Source organism: Lynx rufus, unplaced genomic scaffold, assembly GCF_022079265.1.
Source record: "Lynx rufus isolate CCGP_SWC_20201006 ecotype Redwood Valley unplaced genomic scaffold, mLynRuf1.p SCAF_2, whole genome shotgun sequence".
Lineage (NCBI taxonomy): Eukaryota > Metazoa > Chordata > Mammalia > Carnivora > Felidae > Lynx > Lynx rufus.
Genome location: NW_025814834.1, coordinates 149,681,658 through 149,706,286, shown reverse-complemented (window position 1 = coordinate 149,706,286; position 24,629 = coordinate 149,681,658). Strand labels below are relative to the sequence as shown.

The following is a 24,629-nucleotide window of genomic DNA, read 5'->3' as shown; positions in this document are numbered from 1 at the left end:
TTTCTTTATTATAAGTTTGTCATGAGTTTTTATCAGGAAGCAATGAGAAATTTTATCTTTTCATATCTATAGAAATAAGCACTAAGTTTTTTTCTCCTTCATCCAATTATTATAGTTTACTGTATTTTTCTAACTTTTTTTAAACGTTTATTTATTTTTGAGACAGAGAGAGACAGAGCATGAACAGGGAGGGGCAGAGAGAGAGGGAGGCACAGAATCTGAAACAGACTCCAGGCTCTGAGCTGTCAGTACAGAGCCCGACGCGGGGCTCGAACTCATGAACCGTGAGATCATGACCTGAGCCGAAGTCGGACGCTTAACCGACCAAGCCACCCAGGCGCCCCTAGTTTACTGTATTAATGAATTTCCTACTCTGAATCATTTTTGAGCTGCAGAGGGAAAACCTTACTAAATCACAGTTTATTATTATAAACTAATATTGTGCAAAATTGCTTCTGATTTGATATATTTCAATAGTTTATTTTGAATGTTTTCATTATCATATCTGAAACTGGGTTACACAGTTTGATGTTTTTGATTACCTATATAATTCACCAGTAAAAACTAACTCTGGTGTCTCTAAGAAAGTATATTTTAAAATATTTTAAATTTCTTCTATGGTTGTTGGTTTGTTCATATTTTTTACCTTTTCTTATGTTGATTTTGGTTAGCTTAAACAATTCATTCTATCTAGATTTTTTTTACAGACAAAGTTGTAGATGGTAATTTTAATTACATTTTTAATCTCTATCTATGGTTATATATCCTTCTTGTTCATAATATTTACATTTGTATCTGTTATGGTTTTTTTCTTCATCAGAACATGCCATTTATCTGTTTTACCAACTTTTATAAAATTGGCTCTTGATGTTACTTATTAATTTTTACTTTACTACTGTCTTATTCATTAATTTCTGCTTTTTATTCTCCTATTGTAACTTTGTTCAATTTTTTGGATCTTTTCTAGCTTCTTCACACAAACGCTTAGTATGTTTCATTTCAATTATGATCATTCTATGTTCTGTGTCTACTGTCTCCTTAACTGTCACAACTTCTATCCAACAGCTAAAAGGTTTCTCTCTGGAGTGAGAGTGTGTGTGTGTGTGTGTGTGTGTGTGTGTGTGTGAGTGTGCGTGTGTGTATTTTAAAACCAATAATTTGACAGACATTTGTACAAAAGAAACAACATAAGCTTCATGAGGGTAGGACTATTCACTTCACAAAGCCAAGTGCTGTGCTGTAAAGTATTTGGTGAATAAATACATGTACCTGTTCCTGCCAAACATTTCTCTGGTTCTTGTCTCTGTACCTGGAATGCCCTTTCTCATTTTTGCTAGGTAAATGTGTGTTAATTCTTCAAGATTGGTCTGGGTCAATTTGCCAAAAAATCAACTGCAGAAAGCCCAACTTTCCACCAGGCCAAATTGTGAAATTTTCTTATTCCTTTGAACTCTTTATAAAGCTTACGACAATTCACATTCAATGGGACAGTTTTAACAGCTTTTAAACATTTATGTAAACTTTCAGTTGACCAGTTTTCATAACAGCATTTTAAGGAATGTTTAATTTGTCTCTACAAAGATTCCTGCTGCTGCAGTTGGAAAAAGCTGGGACAGAGAAAAGGGATTTCTACTGGGGACAGATGAAAAGAAGGGTCAGCACACATTGTTTCTCAATGAGAAGCAAGATGTCAGCACAAGAAAAAGGAAAAATTCATGGAGTATACATTCATAAAGAATATATTCTCAATTGTAATTTTATAAATACATTCTTCTTATAAATTAGAAGATGCATCCAGTTTCCTCCTCTGTTCCCCACACATTTTACCCCATTTGGCCTCACGTGTGTAACCTCCTTCCTTCTGGTAGGGCTGTGCTGTGTGCTGACTGCTTCCTGTCTCTTCCCAAGTAGTCATTCCATCCCTGTTCCTTCTAGTGTGAGCAGCAAGGAGCTAGGGCAGAGACAAACTCAATATTCCTTCAAATGCTGCTATGGAGACAAAATGAAAACTATCCCATCAAAACTAAATTAGTGAAAAGAAACAAGTAAATTCATAGAAGCGATTATTTGGTGAACTGGACTCATTTCCTCCAGAACCTCACTCACATCACGCCTTCTCTACAAAGCCCTCTCTGACTCTCCTTGGCTGAATTGGTGGGTCCCAATACACCCTGTTCACACTTCCAGCACATCACTTTGAAGTGATTTGAAGATAGAAGCATTCTATCTTAGTTATCTGATTTCTTAAGTAGCTCAATCTCTATACAGTTTATCCATTCAACATCTACTTAAATAAAAAAGTTTCCTCGCTGAACAGATATTTATGGAGGTGGGCACAAAATGGGTGAAGGGGTCAAAAGCCACAAACTTGCAGTCATAAAAAAAGTAATGGGGATATAATGTACAGCAGTGGCTGTGTTAATAATACTGTATTTCATATCTGAAAGTTGCTAAGATGGCAAATCTCAAAAGTTCTCACCACAAGAAAAAAAAATTTTTTTGGAATGGTGTATAGTGATAGATGGTAACTAGACTTTTTGTGTTTTGTGGGGATGGATCATTTTTGTTATATATACGAATATCGAGTCATTATATTGTACACTTGTAACTAATATGTTATCTGTCAATTATACCTCAATTAAACTTTTTTTTTTAACCAAACAAAACACAGACATTTACCATGAGATGACTATGTGCTAGAGATTATAATAGATACTAAAGACTAAGGTCCAGGTTCCAGTCCAGAGATCATGGTCTGGAGAAGGCAGACCAAATTTCAGATATCCTTTGCATTGTGGTTGGCAGAGTCTGTGCTCAGTAGAAGTGCTAAGCAGATTATAGGCATGTTGCCACTAAAATAACCAGAACTACAAGTTCCAAGTACACTCACAAGTGTTACAGCTAACATTTAAAATAGAAGCAGAAAACATTTCAAGTCCAAGAAAGTTTATGAGGTGGTTCTGAAAGCTACATTTTCCAATTCACCAAAATATTCAACAACGGCAAAAGAAAAAGACAAAGAAAATTGTATAATGAGATACACAGTATTCAGAATGTCCCATGAAGCAAGAAAAGACGGGATAGCCCTGTATTTAAAGTTTGGATACTGGGGCACCTGGGTGGCTCAGATGGTTAAGCATCCAACTTCAGCTCAGGTTATGATCTAACAGTTCATGAGTTTGAGCCCCGTGTTGGGCTCTGTGCTAACAGCTCAGAGCCTGAAGCCTGCTTCAAATTCTTTGTCCCCCTCTCTTTCTGCCCCTCCCCCACTCATATTCTCTCTCTCTCTTTCTCTCTCTCTCTCTCTCAAAAACAAATAATAAACATTAAAAAGATAGTTAAAAAAAAATAAAGTTTGGATTCTGAAACAATCCATTTCATTTAAGCTTCAACAATAATAATCCAGTAACTATGTTTAAAGTCATTTAAAATGTCTTAAATGATCTGTTAGGTGTAAACTCATTAAAAAATATATTAATTCAGCCCTAATCTGATTCAAAACGTAACCCATCAGTCCCAAGATGTTAAAAATCAAACAGTGTTGAAACATTCCCAGAATCAATGTCTTATAGCTTCCACATGGCTGATCAAAAACATGCAGAAACACATAATAACTTAGGAAGTTCAATAACATATAAAAAAAATGACCACAATAAAATTTAATTCAAGTCTAACCCTCAGGATCTTTGAAAACTATCTAAATTAGTCTGGATACTTAAAAACAGAAATTATCTTGTCAGATATTCCCCCAAACAACTGTCTTAAAATAAACTTCATCAGAAATCTAGGTTTATTGGTAGTCAGAAAGGTCGTTGGAATCTCCATCCTTAGATATTCTGTTCAGGAGTAGTAGGTAGTAAATAGGTTTGAGTCTCAGCACATTTTCAAACGGAGTGCATGTTAGGCTGACTAATGTCACCCCCCCCCAAATACATAAGTCCTAATCCCTTGGAACCTATGAATGTCACTTTATAGGGTCAAAAAGGACTTTACACATATAATTAAATTAAGGGTTTGAGATAGGAAGATTATCCTGGATTACCTGGGTAGATAACATTTATTGCGGTTATAAATTATAGTTGTATCATAGTTACACTTTGTCAATGTAACTATTTAATTTGGAGGCACAATAGATTAGGATAAATCCTGTAGTCAAACTGATATGAAAGACAAAATTATCAGGATATTTAAAGTCAACATTCTCTGTTCCACCTTTCCTGAATGAACCAGAATTCCCTTATTTCCTATTTAGGCCCAAGGGCCAGACCGTGACTGTAGGCTATCACAACCAGATACTCACACAATTGCCTCATTGATTCCCATTAAGTAACTCATATGCTCTGAGTTATAACTAGATCTAATTCAGGACCTGTCAGGCTGTCAGGCCAGATTTCCATGATGCAGCCGCTGAACAAAACATCTAAGGCCAGAGATTCCAACAACCTCTTTGATCCTATAAATTTAAAGAATCTTTGGAGTAAGCCCTCTGCCCCACACCACTTCTTGGAGAGCCAGATAAGTTCTGGGAGGTGTAGTTTTGCTTCCTGAATTGCTCTGGAAGATCTGATCATCCAACAATTTCCCAGGCATCCTCACCATCATTTAATCCATAGCTACACAATTGAGACTATTAATTAAATCTCAGGTAAAAGCTTTAACTTTACATCTTTGTAATTAAGAGATATTTTTATAGACACACACATGCCAAAATCCTTTTTAATTAAAACCTTTTGGTAGAAATACTCTTACTTTCCATTTTGGAGATGGTGAGAAGTATATGAAAAGTCTGATTCTGCTCAGGGCATTCCTGTTTTAAATCAAAGTAATTTTTCCATAGAATTTTCAGTGATTTTTCCCCACTCTTAATACACTTCAGCCAGGCATGTTCCCTTTGAAATTAATTCCAGTTTGTGAAATTCAAAAGATGAAGACTAGTAGGAATTTAATTTCATATTGGTGGTTTCTGTGGCTGGGTAAACATTATTAATGTTTTCGTAATGGCATAATAAGTGATTTAATTCACTAAGCACAATAGACATATGGTACCATATTTGTATTAGCTCTGCCCAGTACATGAAATCACTGAGTATAATTCATATACCTATTTTTTCCAACTAACCCGCTGTATTTGAATATGAATTTGTCACCATTAGTGAAGATCTCCAGTTAATATGAACTATGGCGGGAGAAAATACACCGTTAGATATACAGGTTAATAACCTGAACATATAAAAAATGGATGATTAACAATTTAATTCTGCAAATATTGGGATCTTACTATGTGACAGGTTCCTGTATCCTGAACTGGGGATAAAAGAGTGTTGAGCCAGATCCAGCCCTGCTCCATGGAGTCTAGTGTACAAATGGGGTACAACTCTTGCCAGAGTCACGATGTAGGTAATCGTGGCAGAGAAAGCAGGCTGTCTTTCTCACTATCCATTCCAACCTCCTTGCTGTAAATGAAAATGCGTGGGCCTTTTACAAAAGGCAGGAAAAAAATTTTCCTTCCTTCTGTAGTCTTTCCCACAACTTGTCAGGGTGGATTTTTTTTTTCCTTCTTTGTCATTTAATGTCACACTCCCAGAATGGCGGGGGCACTCAGGTTATGAGTGCAGACACTCCTCTCCCGCGCGCAGGGGCCCTGCCCACAATTCTGCACACTGGCTGCTGGGTTTCCTTTCTCACCTGCTGCAGGACCGAAACCTCCCGGAGTCCAGTCAGGCATCTCTCTTTCCCAAGGCCTGCCACCCCAGTCCAGAGGATGGGCCACCTGTCAGTGCTGTCACTTCCACGGCCAGACGTCCTAAGCACCAGGACAGAGGCAGGTAAGAGACTCGCCCCCCACCGTGTCACCTAAAGCTTGGTGCTGTCATCAGCTTGTCAGGAGGACTTCCTAGAACTTCGCGGCCCGCTCTTCCCACAGATGCCCCAGGGCGCATGCGCCTGACCAGAACCAATCTCCGTCTTCCGCGTTCTCACTCCCACGCCCGGGAGGCCAACGTAGCTGGACCATGGAGGCTTGCGGTGCCAGGGGATGAGGTACAGACTGGCCAAGAACTTGTCACAGGGAGGTGGCAGGAGGAAGGAGCTGAGAGGTTCCAAGCTCCCAGTGCCAAATCCACTGTCCTAAACAAAAACACAAATTTGAAGATACAGTAGGAATTTCAAGATGGCAACCTCAGAGTGTTGAAGTCCCAAGAATGGTATCTTTCTCAGCATGGGATCTTGAACAACTGCATAAGTTGCATGCTCATGAAGCAGCTCCTGAGTGGAGAGAAAGGGTGGGAGGCTTTCATCTCATGCCTTTGGTTAGTAGCAAAGGTTTCTCGTCATCAGTTTCCTGAAAAAATGTCAGGAAAAGACTGTGAGGTTCTTAGCCATGCAGAAGCTGTGTGATTTTTGGAAACTAGTAGGAGCTGTTCCTAGAAGCTCAGTATAGAGTCTGTTCTTAGAGCTTTTCCCATAATTCTGTAAAGCATCTAATAGCTGGCAACAATTCCCATAGCCCAACCAGAAGGGTTCAGTTGCAAACAACAGAAAGCACAACGGATACAGTATTATAATTCTGTCTGGAGAGGCATGAAATAGGAACATTCCAGGAATAAATTGACTGTGGTGGGGGCATGTTTAGACACAGAAGAAAGCATTTTATGTTGCAAATGTCATTCAGTGCTAGAAGAAGAACCAGTTATACTAAAGGAGAAACATCACAAAAATGAAACGGCTGTGTCATTCTTCACTGCTCTTTTTTTTTTTTAATTTTTTTTTTCAACGTTTATTTATTTTTTTTGGGACAGAGAGAGACAGAGCATGAACGGGGGAGGGGCAGAGAGAGAGGGAGACACAGAATCGGAAACAGGCTCTAGGCTCTGAGCCATCCGCCCAGAGCCCGACGCGGGGCTCGAACCCACGGACCTCGAGATCGTGACCTGGCTGAAGTCGGACGCTCAACCGACTGCGCCACCCAGGCGCCCCTCTTCACTGCTCTTTATAGCATGAGTTGGAGAGGTTGTCGAGGCAGAGCAGTGATTAAGTTTGAAAGTGGCAAATAGACACAAATTGTGTCCTTGCTTAGCAAAAAGTAGGAATTGTCCTCATGATGCATGAGCTTTAGATTTAAGTAGATTTACTTGCTGTGTTACCTTGGGTGGTAAATTAATTCTCCAAGTCTCAGGTTCTTCATACTATCCTTCCAGGGTAGTTAGAGATGATTTATAAAAAGAACCTAGAACAATATCTAATACAGAGTAGATACTCAATAATTACTGTTATTATAATAAAATAAAATTTTGTGTGCAGGAACAGGCTTAGGAACATGTGGATTGCTACCATGTTGTTGTCACCCATCTGGGTACATCACTCAAAGCAACACCATGCCAATTCTCTACTGGATTCCTTGGCATCCATCTCCTATCCTCCCATCTATCCATATACTGATCCAGTTAACTCACTTATCCACCCATCTATCCTTTCTCCCTTCTAAAACTGGAACTGTCATAAAAGTTGGAATTCAGTATTCAGAAGCCTCAAGACTGCCTCGTAGCCATCTCTCACAGCAAGCCCTGAATTAGAGGAGGGATTTACTCCAAAATAAAATGAATTTAAAATGCATATACAACTTTATCCTCAAAAAGTCACATCACCTTTATAACAATCACAGGAATACTAAAAATTTCCATATGTTTTGTAGGAGGTGGGTCTTCATGTCAGCTCCATCCTCCATATTAAATATTGATGAGAAATCTTTCTGTATTTTTGTATGTACCATTTCCTCAGCTTAGAATTTCTCTCCCTAGTTGATGTGATAAATTTAAGGCCCGTTTCATATTTCTGCTCCTCTTGAATCTTGCAGCTCTCCCAGCAATGATCACCCCCTCCTCACTACCAACGTTGTATCTCGCGCACACCTTTACAAAGCACTTCTATAGTAAATTACAAGAATTTGTTTATATTTGAGATCTTCGTTTATATTTTAAAAATCTAACATCTAGCTCAGTTGGACACCTAGGGGTGCTTGATATATGCTGAATCAATTAAGAGCCTTAACAGCAAGCCCAAGCCCTTCACTCCTGACTCCATCCCATGCCGGCTCAGTTTAGGTTTCCCTCTTCAGTTATGCCCAGCAGCTCCACCCATTCTTCCCTCCTCTTGCCAGAGCTGTGAACCCAGCTCATTGTGTGGGGCAGCAGCATCTCCCCAGATCTCATCCACCCATTTCCATGCCCCTGTTCTGTCCTGTACCCTCTCAGACACATCCTGGAATTTAAAGGTATGAGCACAGGAAGACAAGGAGGCAAAAACAAAACAAAACAAACCACAAAAGGGTTTCAGGAAGAATAGCATGATCGACAATGACAAATGTAGCACAAGGTAAGAGAGAGGTTGAAGTGCCAAATGTATTGAGCCTTACCACGCTCCACTTTCAAGCAAGTTGTAAAGAGTAGACAAACCAACAAGGCAGATGAATCTTTTGTCCTTTTGGACCTTGCATCCTACCATGCTAACACAATAAGCGAACAAATAATGTAATCATAGCTCGGAAGTGTGACAAAGGGGAAGAAGAGGGAGATAACATGAAGATGTTACCTATAATAGTAAACAGTTACTTATAATTAATCTTAAATTACTGCTGTATATCAAGTCTTGTTCTAAATACTACATGTGTATAATATCATTTAATCCTTACAGCAATCCTAGGAGATAGGTGCAGTTATTTCCTCAATTATAGATGAGAAACTGAACCACGGAGGGGTTAAATGGTGTTTCCAAGGTCACAGCCCATGCGTGTTCTGGGGAAAGCCTCTCTGAGAATGGATACCTGAGCCAAGACCTGAGGGATGCTAATGACCCAGCCAGGGAGAGAATCCCAGGCTACGGGGAGAACAAGTGCAAAAGCCTGGAAGTGGGCAAGAGTTTGGGGGACTCGAAGATTGGAGAGGAGGCTGGTGGGGATGGATGCCCAGGAGTGTGGGGCAAGTGCAGGAGATGAGGCTGACGGAGCAGGAGCTGATCAGTTGGCTGGCACGTTGCATGAGGAGGTGGCTGGTGAATCTGGAGTGACTTGAACAGCTGCAAAATGGAGCTATGGGGGCAGAAGTTAGGCTTAGTGGGTTGAGGAGAGAATGGGAGGTACAGAAGTAGAGACAAACATTCAGAACTGCTTAAAGAAGCCCTGCCTTAGAAAGGGGAGAATGGGTGGTAAAGAGAACCAAGATGTGGGGTTGAGAAACCTTAAATATGTGTAAGTGCTGTAGAAAATGAGAAGTTTAAAACATAGAAGAAAGGAGAGATGATTTTCTGAGCCAGTTCTGAATGTGCACTGAGGGGCTGTGATTTAGGGCACAGTGGAGGATTTAGGGTCAGACAGGGGAGGGTCAGCAATTCCAGTGTGACTGGAGTGATGGAAGGAAGGAGGAGCTGGATGCATATAAACTTATAACGGAAATGGAAAAAAGCTGGAGAGCTAGCATCTCCTTCTTCTATTCTGTCTACTTCACAGCTGTGTCCCACTCATCTGATTGAATACTCATGTCCAAACTTTGCTAGAATTAAGGCTGACTCTTACTCCTCTTGGACCCTGTCCTGGTCTTGTGTGTGCACTCCCAAGTCAGGCTCTTTCTGTAGATTACTGCTCCTGGCTCCTTCCCTGCTGACCAAAATGTGTTCAGTACAACAAAGTGCCTTGTGTCTATTTTCCTGAGACCTTGGAATACCTAAAGTCTTAGAATGGCAGTAATATACACTCAAAAATTAAAAATAACACATGAGAATTTATCTCTTCATCAATGAACTTTGTGACAAATGGCTTACTATGTATGTAAACCTCACACCATGAGATGACACCAAAGAAATTCCATAGCTCCATTATCAAGGAAAACATTTCTGTATTGGGTGGAGTGAAATCCTATGAACAATCCTTTCAGGCAGCATTGATATGGTCAACCTAGACCAAATGGGATTATAGATTCTGACAGAAAATTCCACTGGTGCAAGACATCAGTGCAATGTGTTCTATAAAGCTCTTCTGATGAAATGACATGTTCATTCCAAAACACCTCCCACAGCTTATTCATCTCTTTTGAGAAAACTGTAATGGTTGTGTCTCTCCATTACTAACAAAGAGAATAAGGACAATCCATATAGAAAAGGATGGGTTACTTGCACTACTCAAAATGAGTTTTCCATGACAATTTACTCAGTTTTGAGAAGTAAATTCTTTCTTCCTATGAAAAGGCTGTAATTGTTGACATAACAATTGTTAAAGAAAATTTTCTCAAACTTTCAGGTGTGAGATCAGTAACATCCGAGCATCTAACATATTAAATGGTGATTACAGTTGATAACATTGTATTATATAACTGAAATGTGCTAAGAGAATAGAACTTAAATATTCTCATGCACACAAAAAAGATAAATATGTGAGGTGACAGATGTGTTACCTAGACAGGAGGACTCCTTTCACAATGTATTCGTATATCAAATCATGCAGTACACTTTAAATACCTTAAAATTCTATTTGCTAATTGTAGCTCAATAAAACAAACAAACAAAAAATAGTAGAATGATTTATATGCATCTTTCCTTCTCCCCCATCCCACCCTCAATTTTTTTCCCCTCAAAAAGTAAGCTCTGTTGGGCAGGAAAGAGTATGCACTCTGAATTATTATTTTTTTTTAAAGATTGTATGTACAGAAAAATTTTAGAGTTAAGTACATTGTACTATACTGTCTAAACATCATATAGGTCAATCATAGTATTTTTCTATCTAAAAACTCACTATTTTAAACTAAATATCCTAGATTTAATCTAAATATTCTGTTTAAATTATTCTTCAGTCACAAGAAATAAGAGACTTTACCATATTAGTAGTCTGAAGTATGAACAAACAGACTATCTGAGGATTGAGTGGAACACTCACGAAGGAAGAATATGAAAAGTTAAAAAAAAAAAAAAAGGCAGTCAGGAGCTCCAACAAAATGGCACATTTTTCTAACAATGCCATTGTGAGTTTGATCAATGTTTCTCATGATAAGACGTGTAAAGCCCTAAGTTACCTGCCAGTTTTATGTTATCAGACATCAAATTGATTCTGTTTCCAGATTTTTGCGTTACAATTGAATCTAAGAAAAGAAAGCTGGTAACTACTAACTGTTAGGTTTTGTAATGTTTACTATTAAAGAGAAAGAAATAGGAGTTGTATTTAGTTGTATTGGGTATTGTTAAAACATAAACTGAAGTATATTAAATATTTTAAGAACTTATTTGAGCAAATATTGTTTCTAATTGGGTAGCACCAAACAGGAAGTGAATTGGAGTGTTCCACTGACAGGAGCTACCTGCGAGACTTTTATAGTGAAGAGGTAGAAGAAAGCAAGGAAATTGCCTGACTGGCTATAGGTGAAGCATTTGCTTTATTAGGAAAAGCTTAATTGGTTGGTTGTGATTGGTTGTCTTCAGGTTTTGACTTCTTAACCTGGGAGGCATTTAAAGGCTTTCATTTTACTTTGCGTACACTAGGCTGCTAAGGTATTAGAACCACCTCTAATTGCCGCCTTGTTTAACTAATGTAACATTATATATTTTTAGTTACAACTTACCAGTTAATTTGAGATAAGAATGAAAACTAGGGTATGGAGACATCACCATACATGGCTGACTTAAAAAACCAAAAAAGAAACATCTGACTTAGGGATCCTGTGTAGATTCCCTACTGGATTTAATTCAACTGACTGAACATTACCTTGCTTTCATAAACTTTTGGTTGCCTATGGTTTTTCAAATAAAATGACCAAAAAATGCGTTATTACATCCATGTTTTGGCAATTATTAGTTAGGGCACTAACTTTAGCTGTAAGCACAACAACTGAAAGTGGCTTGAGTGATTAAGAGAGCTAACTCTTTTAGGTAATAAAGTGTCTTATGTGAGGCTGTCAAGGACTGCAGCTCCAGATCATTGACAAACCAGGGTCAGTCCTATCTTTCTGCTCCCCCATGCCTGGCATGTGGCTTTTCTCCACATGGTCATGAGATGGCTGCTATACTGCCTCATGCCTCATCTCCCATCAGGGTCAGGGGACCTTAATTTATCCCTTTAAAAGAGCAGTTTCAAAGTTTCATACAATGACTTACATACTACCAGCTAGAATTTGGTCACATGGTCACCTCCAGTGGGTAGTCTCTTAGAAAGTTGAGTATCCTAGCTTTCAAGCCATTATGCAGAAAAAGGCAAGAATGAAAGATTGCTAATGGCTTTTAAGCCACCCTGTCTGCCTCTGTGGTCAAGGGGGATGAGGAAGTTTGTAGAAAATACGAATAGGGCATCCAAATAATTTTCTAAATCACAGAGAACATTTCCTTAAAAAATACTGACGTTTATAAGTATTATTGGTGGGTACTACAAGGCTGATCTTATTGATTTGGGGAGTCAATGTAAAAATCATTTACTTACCAGTGAGATGGTTTCTCAATGTGCTATGCTCCTGTCATGATTTGACCTTGGGCTGACCTCAAATTTTCCAAATGCTTCTGTTTAAACTCTGGCCACTTCTAGACACTCAAGCTTCAGAATAACATAGATCTCAGCCCCATTATTCCTTTTCCAAGCTGTATCAGGAAAAAAAAAAAAAAAACGGGCACTGCAGGTTTGTATAATTCTCTTAAGTATCAGCTAGTTAGGAAAGCAAGGTGTTAAATGGTCCCACTTACATAATGATTCTATATATTAGAATCAGCTAGGATCCTTTAAGAAATTCTGATAAACTGATTTTTAAGAGCTCTGTAGATAATTCTTACATGAAACTAATGCTGAAACTACTGCATTAGAAGAAGGAAAAAGCTAGAAATAGCATGGAAAACCTTGATCAAGTTATTGAGCCTCTTTAAGCTCAGTTTTCTCATCTATTAAATGAGTTAAACCATATAAACAGTTTCATGCATAACACATAGTAAACACTTAATAAATATTAGTTATTGTTTTGATGATGCTAACATATATTTTTTAATATGAAATTTATTGTCAAATTCGTTTCCATACAACACCCGGTGCTCATCCCAACAGGTGCCCTCCTCATTGCCCATCACCCACCTTCTCCTCCCTCCCACCCAATATATTTTTGAAAAAAAAAAAACATTCTGTGAGCAAATGGAGTTTTTCCAAGGCAAACAATAAACTATAAGAGCAGAGATCTTGAAGATAGCAAAATTGGGTGTTTAAATCCCAGCTTGGCCACTTACTAGTTAATTTGACATTGAGCAGGTAAACCATGTGATCTGTCTCAGTTTTTTCATCTACTAAATATGAATAACAGCTATTTCTCAGGTTTTGAAGATTAGAAGATATCATGTCTGCTAAAGTGTAATTTTCAAAAAAGTAAAATCACAACTCTTACACAAATATAAAACAGACACGTACCAAAGATTTTACTCAACTCTTCAATTACTGAGGGAACAGATATGATGGCAAGACCTGTTCAATGAGAATTTTACTTACAAAGATCTACAATCTACCAGTCAAAATTCATTTGCATTGATGTGAACAGAATTATTTGCATTGCTATTTGTTTTCACAATCTGACAGCTACCCCTGGAAAAGACAGCAGGAATCTTGCCCATTTCCAAGTCCTAACATGCAGTTGAAGCACACAGCAGAGTGTACCCACCATGTATTAAGTACTGATTAAATGGTGGTTCCAGTTCTTGTTATTGTTGGGCAATATGATCATTTACCTAAAGAAAGCAAAGCAAATCAACTAAATGTATTAAGACAGATTAGTCATTACTATGACACTAAGTATTCATGCTTTACATTCCTCTCACTACTATAAACATACCAATGTTTTTATGTAAAGAAAAGTCATGGTCATATTCAAAAGTAGGGCAATAGATAATCGGTAGCACTAAGCAGGAGCTGAGGCCTCAGGCAGCCCAGAGTTGGACTTCTGTGGAATGACAGAGTCAGGTGTCCTTACTAAAGCTGGAAGCCAGGACAGTGTTACTCTTCGCCAGCTTAATGACTGGATCTCTCTGATATTTCCAATCACCAAGGGACAGAAGCCAGAACCACCGACTAAGATCATGCCTTGGGCTAGAGGTGTAGAGGCAACCAAAAAACTGATAGACTGGGAGGCTTGGAGAAGAGGAAGATGTAAACTCCCACATAAAATAAGTCATAAAACTAAAATTTCAAAGAAAATGAGGAAAATTAACACTAAGAAAGGCAGCAAATAAACTTAATCAGAGTGTTAATAATAGAGAATATAATACGGCCATTAATTGTGGAATATTTAACAACATGGAAAAGCACGTTAAAGGAAGGAAAACATGTCAAGGGGAAGTCAATGTTTGTTTGCTTTTTTTAATGTTTATGTATTCTGCAAGAGAGAGAGAGAAGGGGAGGGGCAGAGAGAGAGAATCCCACGCAGGCTCCTTGCTGTCAGCTCAGAGCCGATGTGGGTCTCAATCATGGGTCCCTAGTCTCACAAATCATGAGATCATGACCTGAGCCAAAATCGATTCAGATGCTTAACCAACTGAGCCACTCAGGTGCCCCGGGAGGTCAACATTTTTAAGACCAGTCTGCTCCTTGGCCACTAGCCCTCAGCTCCGTGTCTATCCTGTTTTTCTTCCATTGCAGGCAACTGGAAGTCTGCATACTCCAGTCTCTTCCATACTCTCTTTCCAGCTGTATCTCAGAGAGAATTGCCGATGGGAGACACTGGCAGAGACTGGGAATGAGGAGGACTTCCTGTTGGAGGTAGCTCCGACAAACACTGCAGGGCACCAGGCAACCTTGAGCCCCTTGACAGGCAACATGGTTTGGACAGCAGGATTCCTGGACTCGTGTAACATCAGTAGGATTCTTTTTTAATTTATTTTAATTGTCGTTTTCTTTCCAATCAAGCCAAGAACCTTAGAAGAGGTTCTATATTAAGAACATAGCCAAGGAAGTGTAGGATTGTCAATGTGGTTGTTTTAAAGTTAGCCTCTCAGGCATTGTGATTGAAACATAACCCTGATGACTTCCACAGTGTAATAGAATGCTTCACAAAAGGTTGCTGAATTGTGGGATGTAATAAAGTCTGCCTAGCTTCATTTCCAGTGCTGCAGAACTCCCTGCTTCCTGTAAGTCAGCTGCAGTTAGGTTCCAGCAGCGTCAGGAGCACAGTGGCTCCTGAGGTCAAGGCAACAACATCTGCCTTTCTGCTGCTCCTGTCTTGGGCATGGTAGCAGCATCCAGCCTCCAGCCAATCTTTAGGTGAACACGCCTTCCCTTTTTTGGTCCTTCATTTCCTTGGACATACTCGTAACTATTTTTCTGTAGTATGTTCACTCTGGGTGGACACTGACTGATAGAGCTGGCTTCACCAGCGGAAAGCAGGTAACATTCAGCTTTTTTATATATGCTGAAAACTCTGAGGAACAATGATACTTACGGAACTGTGAATGCTGGTAGGAACTGACTTGTTATGCTAAATAAAGTAAATAACTTACACACTGCAAATGTAGATACATATCTATAGAAGGAAGGCCAGTTTTCTTTGGTTACTAGAACTGCAGGTGATTTTTATGTGGTGAGAGGACTACAAATGCTGGAACCAGCTTCATTGGGCTCAAATCCCAGGTCTTCTACCTCCTACGTGTGTGGTCTTGGGCAGGATTTTTAACCTCTCTGCCTCAATTTCTCCAAATGCCAAGTGGTTGAAATAATCTCTCAAAAAGTCACTTGAAGAAAAAAAGCCAGTTGGGGCGCCTGGGTGGCTCAGTCGGTTGGGCGTCCGACTTCGGCTCAGGTCATGATCTCACGATCCGTGAGTTCAAGCCCTGCGTCGGGCTCTGTGCTGACAGCTCAGAGCCTGGAGCCTGCTTCAGATTCTGTGTCTCCCTCTCTCTCTGACCCTCCCCCGTTCATGCTCTGTCTCTCTCTGTCTCAAAAATAAATAAACATTAAAAAAAATTAAAGAAAAAAGCCAGTAAATGAAGTTAAAGAACACAGGAAAGAGCCTGGTGTATAGTATTATATAAGTGGTTTTCCCAGAAATCAATTTTGAAAATGATTTAAATTTTCTCATTCTACTAAAGGATATATATTATAATCGACCAGAAAATAGGTCATACAAAAAGAAAGATGTGACATTCCATAAAAAGAAAGTATAAGTCATTTTAGAGATACTGTTAAATTTTTAATTTAATTTTTACAGTGTCACAGGGCTTTAGAAGCCATGTCCTATTAGAAGCCTATCCTAAACCAATGCTCGGAGATTGTGGGAGGGGACTACATGAGGGTGTGAAGGAGATGGGAGTTGTTGTGGACCACCTTGGAGACTGGCTAGCACAATCTGGAATGGGAAGGTCACTGTCATGCTTATTGCCAAACTAATTTTTTCACTGAGCCAGTTAGTAATGCATGCAACTAAGAGTAACAGGAACCCCAGCAAAAAAGTGATTTAAACAAGAAGAGGTTTATTTCATGCCACAAGAAGTCCCAGAGTAGGGAGTCCATACCTAGTATGGTGGTCAAGGATGCCATTGACCTGGGTCAACAACCAGGCTCCTCCTGGCATTGAGCTGTAGCACTCTTAGTGATGACAACAGCTCTAGCAGATTCCCTGGCAGAAAGACACCATGTGGCACCAGTGACCTTCCCTTTACACCTCATTGGTCAGAATCTCAGCATGCAACTTTTAGCTGCAAAGCAAAATGGGGAATTGGGTTTTTAGATAGTCCAGTCTCTAGTGTAGACGAAGGCAAGGAAAAACAAGGAAAACTGTGTTGATTGAGCCCACATTTCCTAAGTTCAGATTTTGAACAGTGCATTTACCTAAGGTAGATCATGAGGCAGTAAATATTGGAGCTACATTATAACATAAAAAAGTATAGGACTTTACATGTAAGAGGTTCTTATGAACTGTTTCTTGAGTTAATATATTATATAGTATTAGGTATTTAGCATCTCTTATAAGCATTAACCTTGTACAAGCATTTCCTAGAATGACTTTGTATCGTATTTGCATTCATTGAACAAAACAGATTTTCCATTACTAGGAAGCAAAAAGAGTAAAACAATACAATAATTTTATGTAGTTTACTTTCTCTTAATTTCAGGGTTTGCATTACAGGTTTTAATCTGTGCATGAAATGCCAAACCCAGCTCCACTCAGCTCAGTGTTTCTCCTGCCACCCACTGTGCCTCAAACCTTTTCCCCTACCCTATAGATCTGTCCTCACATGTAAGCTCTTTTTCTATCACTGTTCTTCTTTGTTCAGAATTTTCTTCTTTAAATAACATAAAAATAAAAAGTGATAGGGCAAATGATTAAACACATTCCCTTTAGAAAAAAAAAATCGATGTTATAAGAAACTTTGTAAAGGAAACAACCCAAAAAACGAACTGCATTCTGAAAACACCATGAAATGCCAACATAGCATTTTTGTACTTCAAAAAAATGTCTTCAACTTTTATGCCAAACTTGACTTGAAAATTGAAGCTGTTAAAAATACACACTTAATTTAGTAGCTTTTAATTCACAGGGCTTTTTCATGGGTGGGGTTGCAAAGTGGTAAGTTGAATTTTGCCACAGAGGAATATACTGCCTCTGTACAAGTCAGACTTTTTACTAAGAATAGACTTGTGGGATGCAGGATAATTAAAAAGTGCTTGGCATAATTGAAGTTCTGGTGAGGAAATGATTAAAGTCATGGCCTTGCATGTTGGGTGTATACAAACTACTTTAAAACTTGGATACTGGAATGTATGGCCTTAAAAGGATTGCATTAAGATGAAAAACATAAAATGCCACTGATAAACCATACTTTCATTTTTAAAAAGAACTGAAATCACTAAAATTATATATTGATTTTTACATGAATAGTGAAACTTGCTACACCTATTATAATATAGAAAAATGTCTTTTTTTTTAAAGGGTAGTATGCTTTTACTTAAAATAGACAATGGAAAATAAATTACAGAAAAATGTTTACTTGGCCGTTTCAGCATTAACTAACATTTTCAATGTTATTCAGTATCTCTAGCTTTGTGGGTCACTAAAATTTAAAAGTATTTAAAATTAAATCCTGTTATTTATGAAAGAACCAGATACTGTTTCTTTCTTGGACTAAATTACTTAAAGAATCAGGCTTTTTTTTTTTTTTTTTTTAATGGTTGAGCATTACGAATAGGCAACTATTAGCAGTGGCTACTTTGGGGAGTGGAATCCAGAGTAAGAAGCAGCTGAAGTAATACTTTTTAACATCATATTCCTTAGTACCATTGGAATCTGCTTTTAAATAAACACTATTACCACCATAATTAAGTTATTAATGATAAAATTAAGTTGAAAACCTTATTGAATCAGAATCACTTAAGAAACTGAAAAATAAGGCATGAAAAAAGAATTGCCTTGACTGAAACTTAAAAAATACCTTCACATATGATATGAACTAGTTTCAAAATAGACTGGACCTAGATCGGGATCATACAGGAAAACTAAAATGATAACATTTTGTTTTGTGTTATAGTATTTTTTAAAATCTATCCTAAAAATCAAGAAACCTCATATTCCTTATTAAATATCAGTTGACCCGTTAACGAAAAGAAAGACCATCTTTTTCATAGTAATTTTGAGGTCTCAAAACATGCTTTAATTACCAGTTTCAGGGTTCCCAGGTTAGGTGTGAACCCCATGAAATAAGTTAAAAATAAAAAAATATAAATTTAAATGATTATTTTACATATGGCCACAACATTAGTTTTTATTTTAAAGTAATATTTATAGTGCACTATTATAAGACCAACAAGGGTTTTATTATCAGACTAAATTATCCTATACTAAATTATTAAGGACTGGGAAGGGGAGAGGACAGAAAAAGTAGCAAACTCCTATCTCCACGAAAAGGCATTGAAACAAAAACAGTGAAAGAGGCACAAATTATCAGGCAAATATGAAGAAAAGGTGTGTAAAGGTAGCAATACTTACACTATCCAATTATAATTCAAGACAAAAAGGCATAGAAAATGAAGCCTATTTAAGTAGTATAATTTATAATACATCAGCTTTGTGACTACCCACAAAAGATTAAAAAGTGAATGGCCTAAGACCATCACTCCCTTTAAAAGGAGTAGATAATAATATGCAAATAATAGCATCAAATTTTGTAGAATAAAAATAATACATGTAGGAGGACAAATGATCAGAAACACACATGCAGTGGGGAGACTTTAACGTACATCAGCAATAATATATGACAGATAAAACAGACAAAATAAGGAAAATTTACAAAATTTAGAAAAGTCATAATGAATAAATGCAGAATAACAGAATTAGAAAATCACCATTTTAAGATTCCCTAGTGAAAATAATGGATCTTGGCAATGATTATCAATGGCTGCCTAAAAGCATTTGGTAAAAGTTGACATAATTCTTTTTAATGAATGAAGCAGTCTGATATCACTTGAATCCACAGATCCATTTTAATGGTAATAATGGTAGGAAAACCAGACATTACCTTACTCTTAATGTGATGCAATTGAAAGAGTATACAGTATCCACCTATGACGTATTCTTGCCAAAAAGATTTAAAACTGAATTCAGTCAAGATTTTAGACCTAACTACTGGTTTACAGAAAATATAGAAGATGCAGAAACATATTAAATAATGCCATCAGGATGTAATCAGCCAAATAGACTATAAGAAACTCTGTGGGGCAAATGATCCAATTTATTCTGTAAATAAATGTCATGAAAGGGGAACTATTAGATATTCAAGAGACATGTCTACCAAATGCAGTGTGTAAATTCTGTTTGGATCCTGATATGAATAAGTCATTTGTAAAAAGACATTTTAAACACAAATTATACTCAATAAAAGTACAGTGTTAGCCATTAATATTGTTAATTACAATCTTATACTGCCTATTTAAAAAGGCAAGAGTATCGACTGGAATACTAACAGAATTAATTAGTAATATAACTAGAAGATAAAAATGATACTTTTCATATATACTATTAATCACTAATAAGAAGGTAACAATTCTTGATCTATACAAAAAAATCCAAAATTCTTAGAAATAATTTTACAATGAAATATGTGTAAGCAGTTGGAAAACTGTAAAACTTATACTGATAGATACAAATGCCTAAATTAATTGAGAAATGGGGTTATTTATACCTTCTCCCATTGCCTTAATAATCATTAAACATTAAATGTGCTTTAACTCATCCTACAGTATACCTTGGTTCCTTATACTCTTATTAATCTACTAATTAATAATGTATGCCAGTTAACTTTATTATTTGTTTATTTTAGTAAAAATATCTCTTTTTACTTAGGAATCCCCAAATCATGAACTGAAGTATATATAGTTACAGAATGATCTCATTATTAGCAGTTAAACAGAGAATCGTAATTGGATCCTTTGCCTTTAACAATTTGGGGTTTGCTAATTCATTTGTAAACTTTGTAGGACTGGGAAGTTACTGAAGCCCATAAAGTTTCATTATTTTTCTGCTATGTACCATTTATAAGGCTTCTACCACCAGCAGCAACCTGATAACTCTAAACCAGTTTAGGGAATATTGCTATCCTCACCATTCCAGTATTCTTAGTATTTACAGTAATTACATCGTCCATATAATGTAATTGTGGCAGGAATTAATGCCATCACCATAGGCCATTGTTCTCTCTACATATTTACCATACCATAAAAGGACATCACATTGAACCAATCAAACTTTAATATGGGAATACATTCTAATAAGGCATCATTCCTCAGCTAAGCATCACAGTAAATTCTCAACATATTCCTGGTTCAACTATTTATAAATTAAATAAAACATTTGTTTGTGAAGTAGACCTAAGTTTACATTTTTATAAACCAAAAGATTTTCTAAGAACTGCAGAGGATCTTTATTTATCAACTGTAAAATACTAAGCTATCCAAAGACTTAGAATTTAAAGAGTTAACAAAATAACAAATAAACAAAAACTCAACCATACATGTCATTTTGTTTCAGTCATTTTCCCATTGCAAATAATAACTTTATCTCAGCTATTACACAACCAACTATACTGTACTCCTCACAATGGAAATTCTGTGTTCTTCTGGATGAGGAAAATCTGTAATACAGAGAAAGAACAGAAGAGAAACAGGTGGCAAACAGGCGAATAAGTTGTTAATTTATGTTTCCAATTAAAGGCTATAAGTAGTCTAGATGAGCCATGGAATAGAGACACAGAATGAGGAAGGGTACAGGGATTCTGGCACACCTACATATCATCCCAGATCCAAAAGGCATCTAGAGTTAGTACTAGTTCTCTGACAAGGGGTGTGAGAAAGTATTCACAGAGTCTTTCATAAGAGAAAGACCAGAAAAGATGAATGAATTTATTAAGGCAAAGGGTCTCAACCAGTGCCACACATAGGTTGCAAACTTGTAAAGTGGAGTGATCTGGTCAAGACCTATACTGGCAAGAGCTCTGGGCCAGAAATTTCTAGCTATTAACATCCTCCTCTATTTACTATAGTTTGACGTTTAAAAAATATTATTTTCTATATGTGTCATGGTTTGGAAAAGGTTAGGAAGCTCTGTTGTGTGGGAAGAAAATAGATCTTAATCATCTTTGTATGTTCAGTATTTGGTAGCTATGTTTTGTGAGGGGCAGTTACCAATGCTGGACACGGCTAGAAACTGGGAGTTCAGCCTTGGCCCCTGGGAGAAGACTGCTTCTGGGGGTCATAGAAAGCAGCAGAGCTTTAGTGGTTTGTGGAAAATGGGGGGCAAAGGGGTGGAGACTGAAGGGTGGCAAATAGACAGCATGTTTCCTCATCAAGCAATTTCTTGAATTCTGAAGCCTGTGTGGGGTAACTGGCTAAAATCTTAACCTGGAAACCTGTGAACAGAGCAGAATTACCTGCAGTCATCAGTGCTTAAGAGGAAAAGACCCTCACAGTCTCAGTTCAAATTCCAAAACAGATATGCCACTGGAAAAGGGATGACCAGAGGTGATTACCTGATTGGATTAAAGTAACCAGCCCATCCTCACTTAATCTGCTTAAAGAAAAAAGGTAGACCCTCTCTGGCAAAAAAATTAGTCATCTTTAATGTCTACAGCTCTTTAATAGAAAGAAATTTGGAATAAAACATATTTTATATAGAAGAAAAATCAAAGGAGAGAAAAAGGATAAAACAAGTAGTCCTAAGAGGGAAGTATATAGCAACACAGGCCTACCTTAAGAGGCAAGAAAAATCTCAAATAAACAACCTAACCTTACAACTAAAGAAACTATAAAAAAAAACAACAAATGAAGACTAAAGCCAACACAAGGAAGGATATAGTAAAGATTAGAGCAGAAATAAATGATAAAGAAACTAAAAATAAATCCAAACAATAGACCAGATCAATGAACCAGAAGCTGGCTCTTTAAAAAAAAATAATAAAGTTGATAAACCTCTACCTAAACTCATAAAAACAGTAAGAAAGAAAGAAAGAAAGAAAGAAAGAAAGAAAGAAAGAAAGAAAGAAAGAAAAAGAAAAAGACTCAAATAAAATCCGAAATAAAAGAGAACAGAGAACTGAAACCATAGAAACACAAACAACCAAAACCAAAGAGATAAAATTGTAAGAGAATATGATGAAAAACTATACGTGAACAAATTAGACAACCTGGAAGAAATGGATAAATTCCTAGAAACATATAAACTACCAAAAGTGAAACAGGAAGAAATAGAAAACTCGAACAGACCAATAACCAGCAAAGGAATTGAATAATCAAAAAACTCCCAACAGACAAAAGTCCAGGGCCAGATGGCTTCACAGGTGAATCCTACCAAACATTTAAAGAGTTAATACCTATTCTTCTTTTATTTATTTATTTATTTATTTATTTATTTATTTATTTATTTATTTTTATTGAGAGAGAGAGAGAGAGAGCATGCGAGCATGTTGGGGGCGGGGAGGCAGAGAGAGAGAGAGAGAATCCCAAGCAGGCTCCACACTGTCAGTACAGAGCCTGATGTGGGGCTTGATCTCACTAACCATGAGATCATGACATAAGCCAAAGTCGAGGGTCGGATGCTTAACCGACTGAGCCCCCCAGGTGTCCCACCCCATACTAAACTATTTCAAAAACTAGAAGAGGAAGGAGAACTTTCAAACTCATTCTGTGAGGCCAGCATTACCCTGATATGAAAACCAGATAAAAACTCCACTAAAAAAGAGAACTATAGACCAATTTCCCTGATAAACATAGATGCAAAAATTCTCAATAAAATACTACCTAACCAAATGCAACAATATATTTTAAAAAATCATTCACCGCAATCAAGTGGGATTTATTCCTGTGTTGCAAATGTGGTTCAATATTCACAAATCAATCAATGTGATATATCACATCAATAAAACAAAGAATAAGAACCATATGATTATCTCAATTGATAATCATTTTCTGTTATGCAGAAAAAGCACTTGACAAAGTACAACATCCAATCATGATAAAAACCCTTAACAAAGTAGGTTTAGAAGGAACTACCTCAGCATAATAAAGGTCACTTTGAAAAACCCACAGCTAATATCATACTCAATGGGGAAAAACTGAGACCTGCTCTTTTATGGTCAGGAACAAGACAGGGATGTCCCCTCTCACCACTATTTTTTTGTTTTGTTTTGTTTTCTGTTTTTACTTTTATTTGCATGTATTTTATGCAGAATTTACTCCCGGGCCATCAGTTTTTGTTTCTTCAGTTTCTTCTGGGATATCTTTTTCTTCTGTGCAACCTCCTCTTCTGGTTTAGGAACAATCTGCTCTTTTTCAGTAAAGATCATCTCAATGTGACAGGGAGAACTCATGTATGGGTTAATCTGAACTTGAGCCCTGTAGGTTCTATGCCGCATTTTTGGGGCTTTGTTCACCTGGATGTGCTCAATGACCGGGAATCTACCTCTAAACCCTTAAGTTCAGCATTACTCTCTGCATTTTCAAACATGTGCAGTAAATATTCAGCACTTCTTTTTGGGCCACAGACCCTGTGTCCTGCCCCACTGTTTGGCCTGGGCACACCTACCAATTCCACCATTGTAGCATCAGAATGGCACACATTGCTTCTGCGAAGTGACATTTTCAGATACTTGGTGGCTTTTTGGATATGCATACCCTTGATGGCCTGGGCAGTTTCCCATGTGTTCTTAAAGTGAACACAAAAATTTGAACCTCTTGATTTGCATGATTTTGTCGGGTTTTCTGGGTCAAGTGAATAGTGAACCATTTTCAGAGATCACCTCAGGCTGCTGAGGGAAAGAGCTCTCACTACTATTTTTTAACATAGTACTGGAAGTCCAAGCTGCAGCATATCAGAAAACAAAAAGAAATAAAAGGCATCCAAAATGGCAAGGAAAAAATGAGACTTTCACTGTTTTTAGATGACATCACACTCTATACAGAAAATCTGAAAGACTCCATCAAAAAATTGTTTGAACTGATGCATGAATTCAGTAAGTCACAGGATATAAAATCAATGTACAGAAATCTGTTTGCATTTCTACACACCAATAATGAAGCAGCAGAAAGAGAAATTAAGGACTCAATCCCATTTACAATTGTATCAAAAACAATAATATACCTAGGAATAAAACTAACC

General features: G+C 37.4%; 1 pseudogene; it reads right to left on the bottom strand.

Annotated features, from left to right (window-relative positions):
- Positions 1–23,667: 23,667 nt before the first annotated feature.
- LOC124516146 (60S ribosomal protein L17-like) lies at positions 23,668–24,257 on the bottom strand (annotated as a pseudogene).
- Positions 24,258–24,629: the final 372 nt, after the last annotated feature.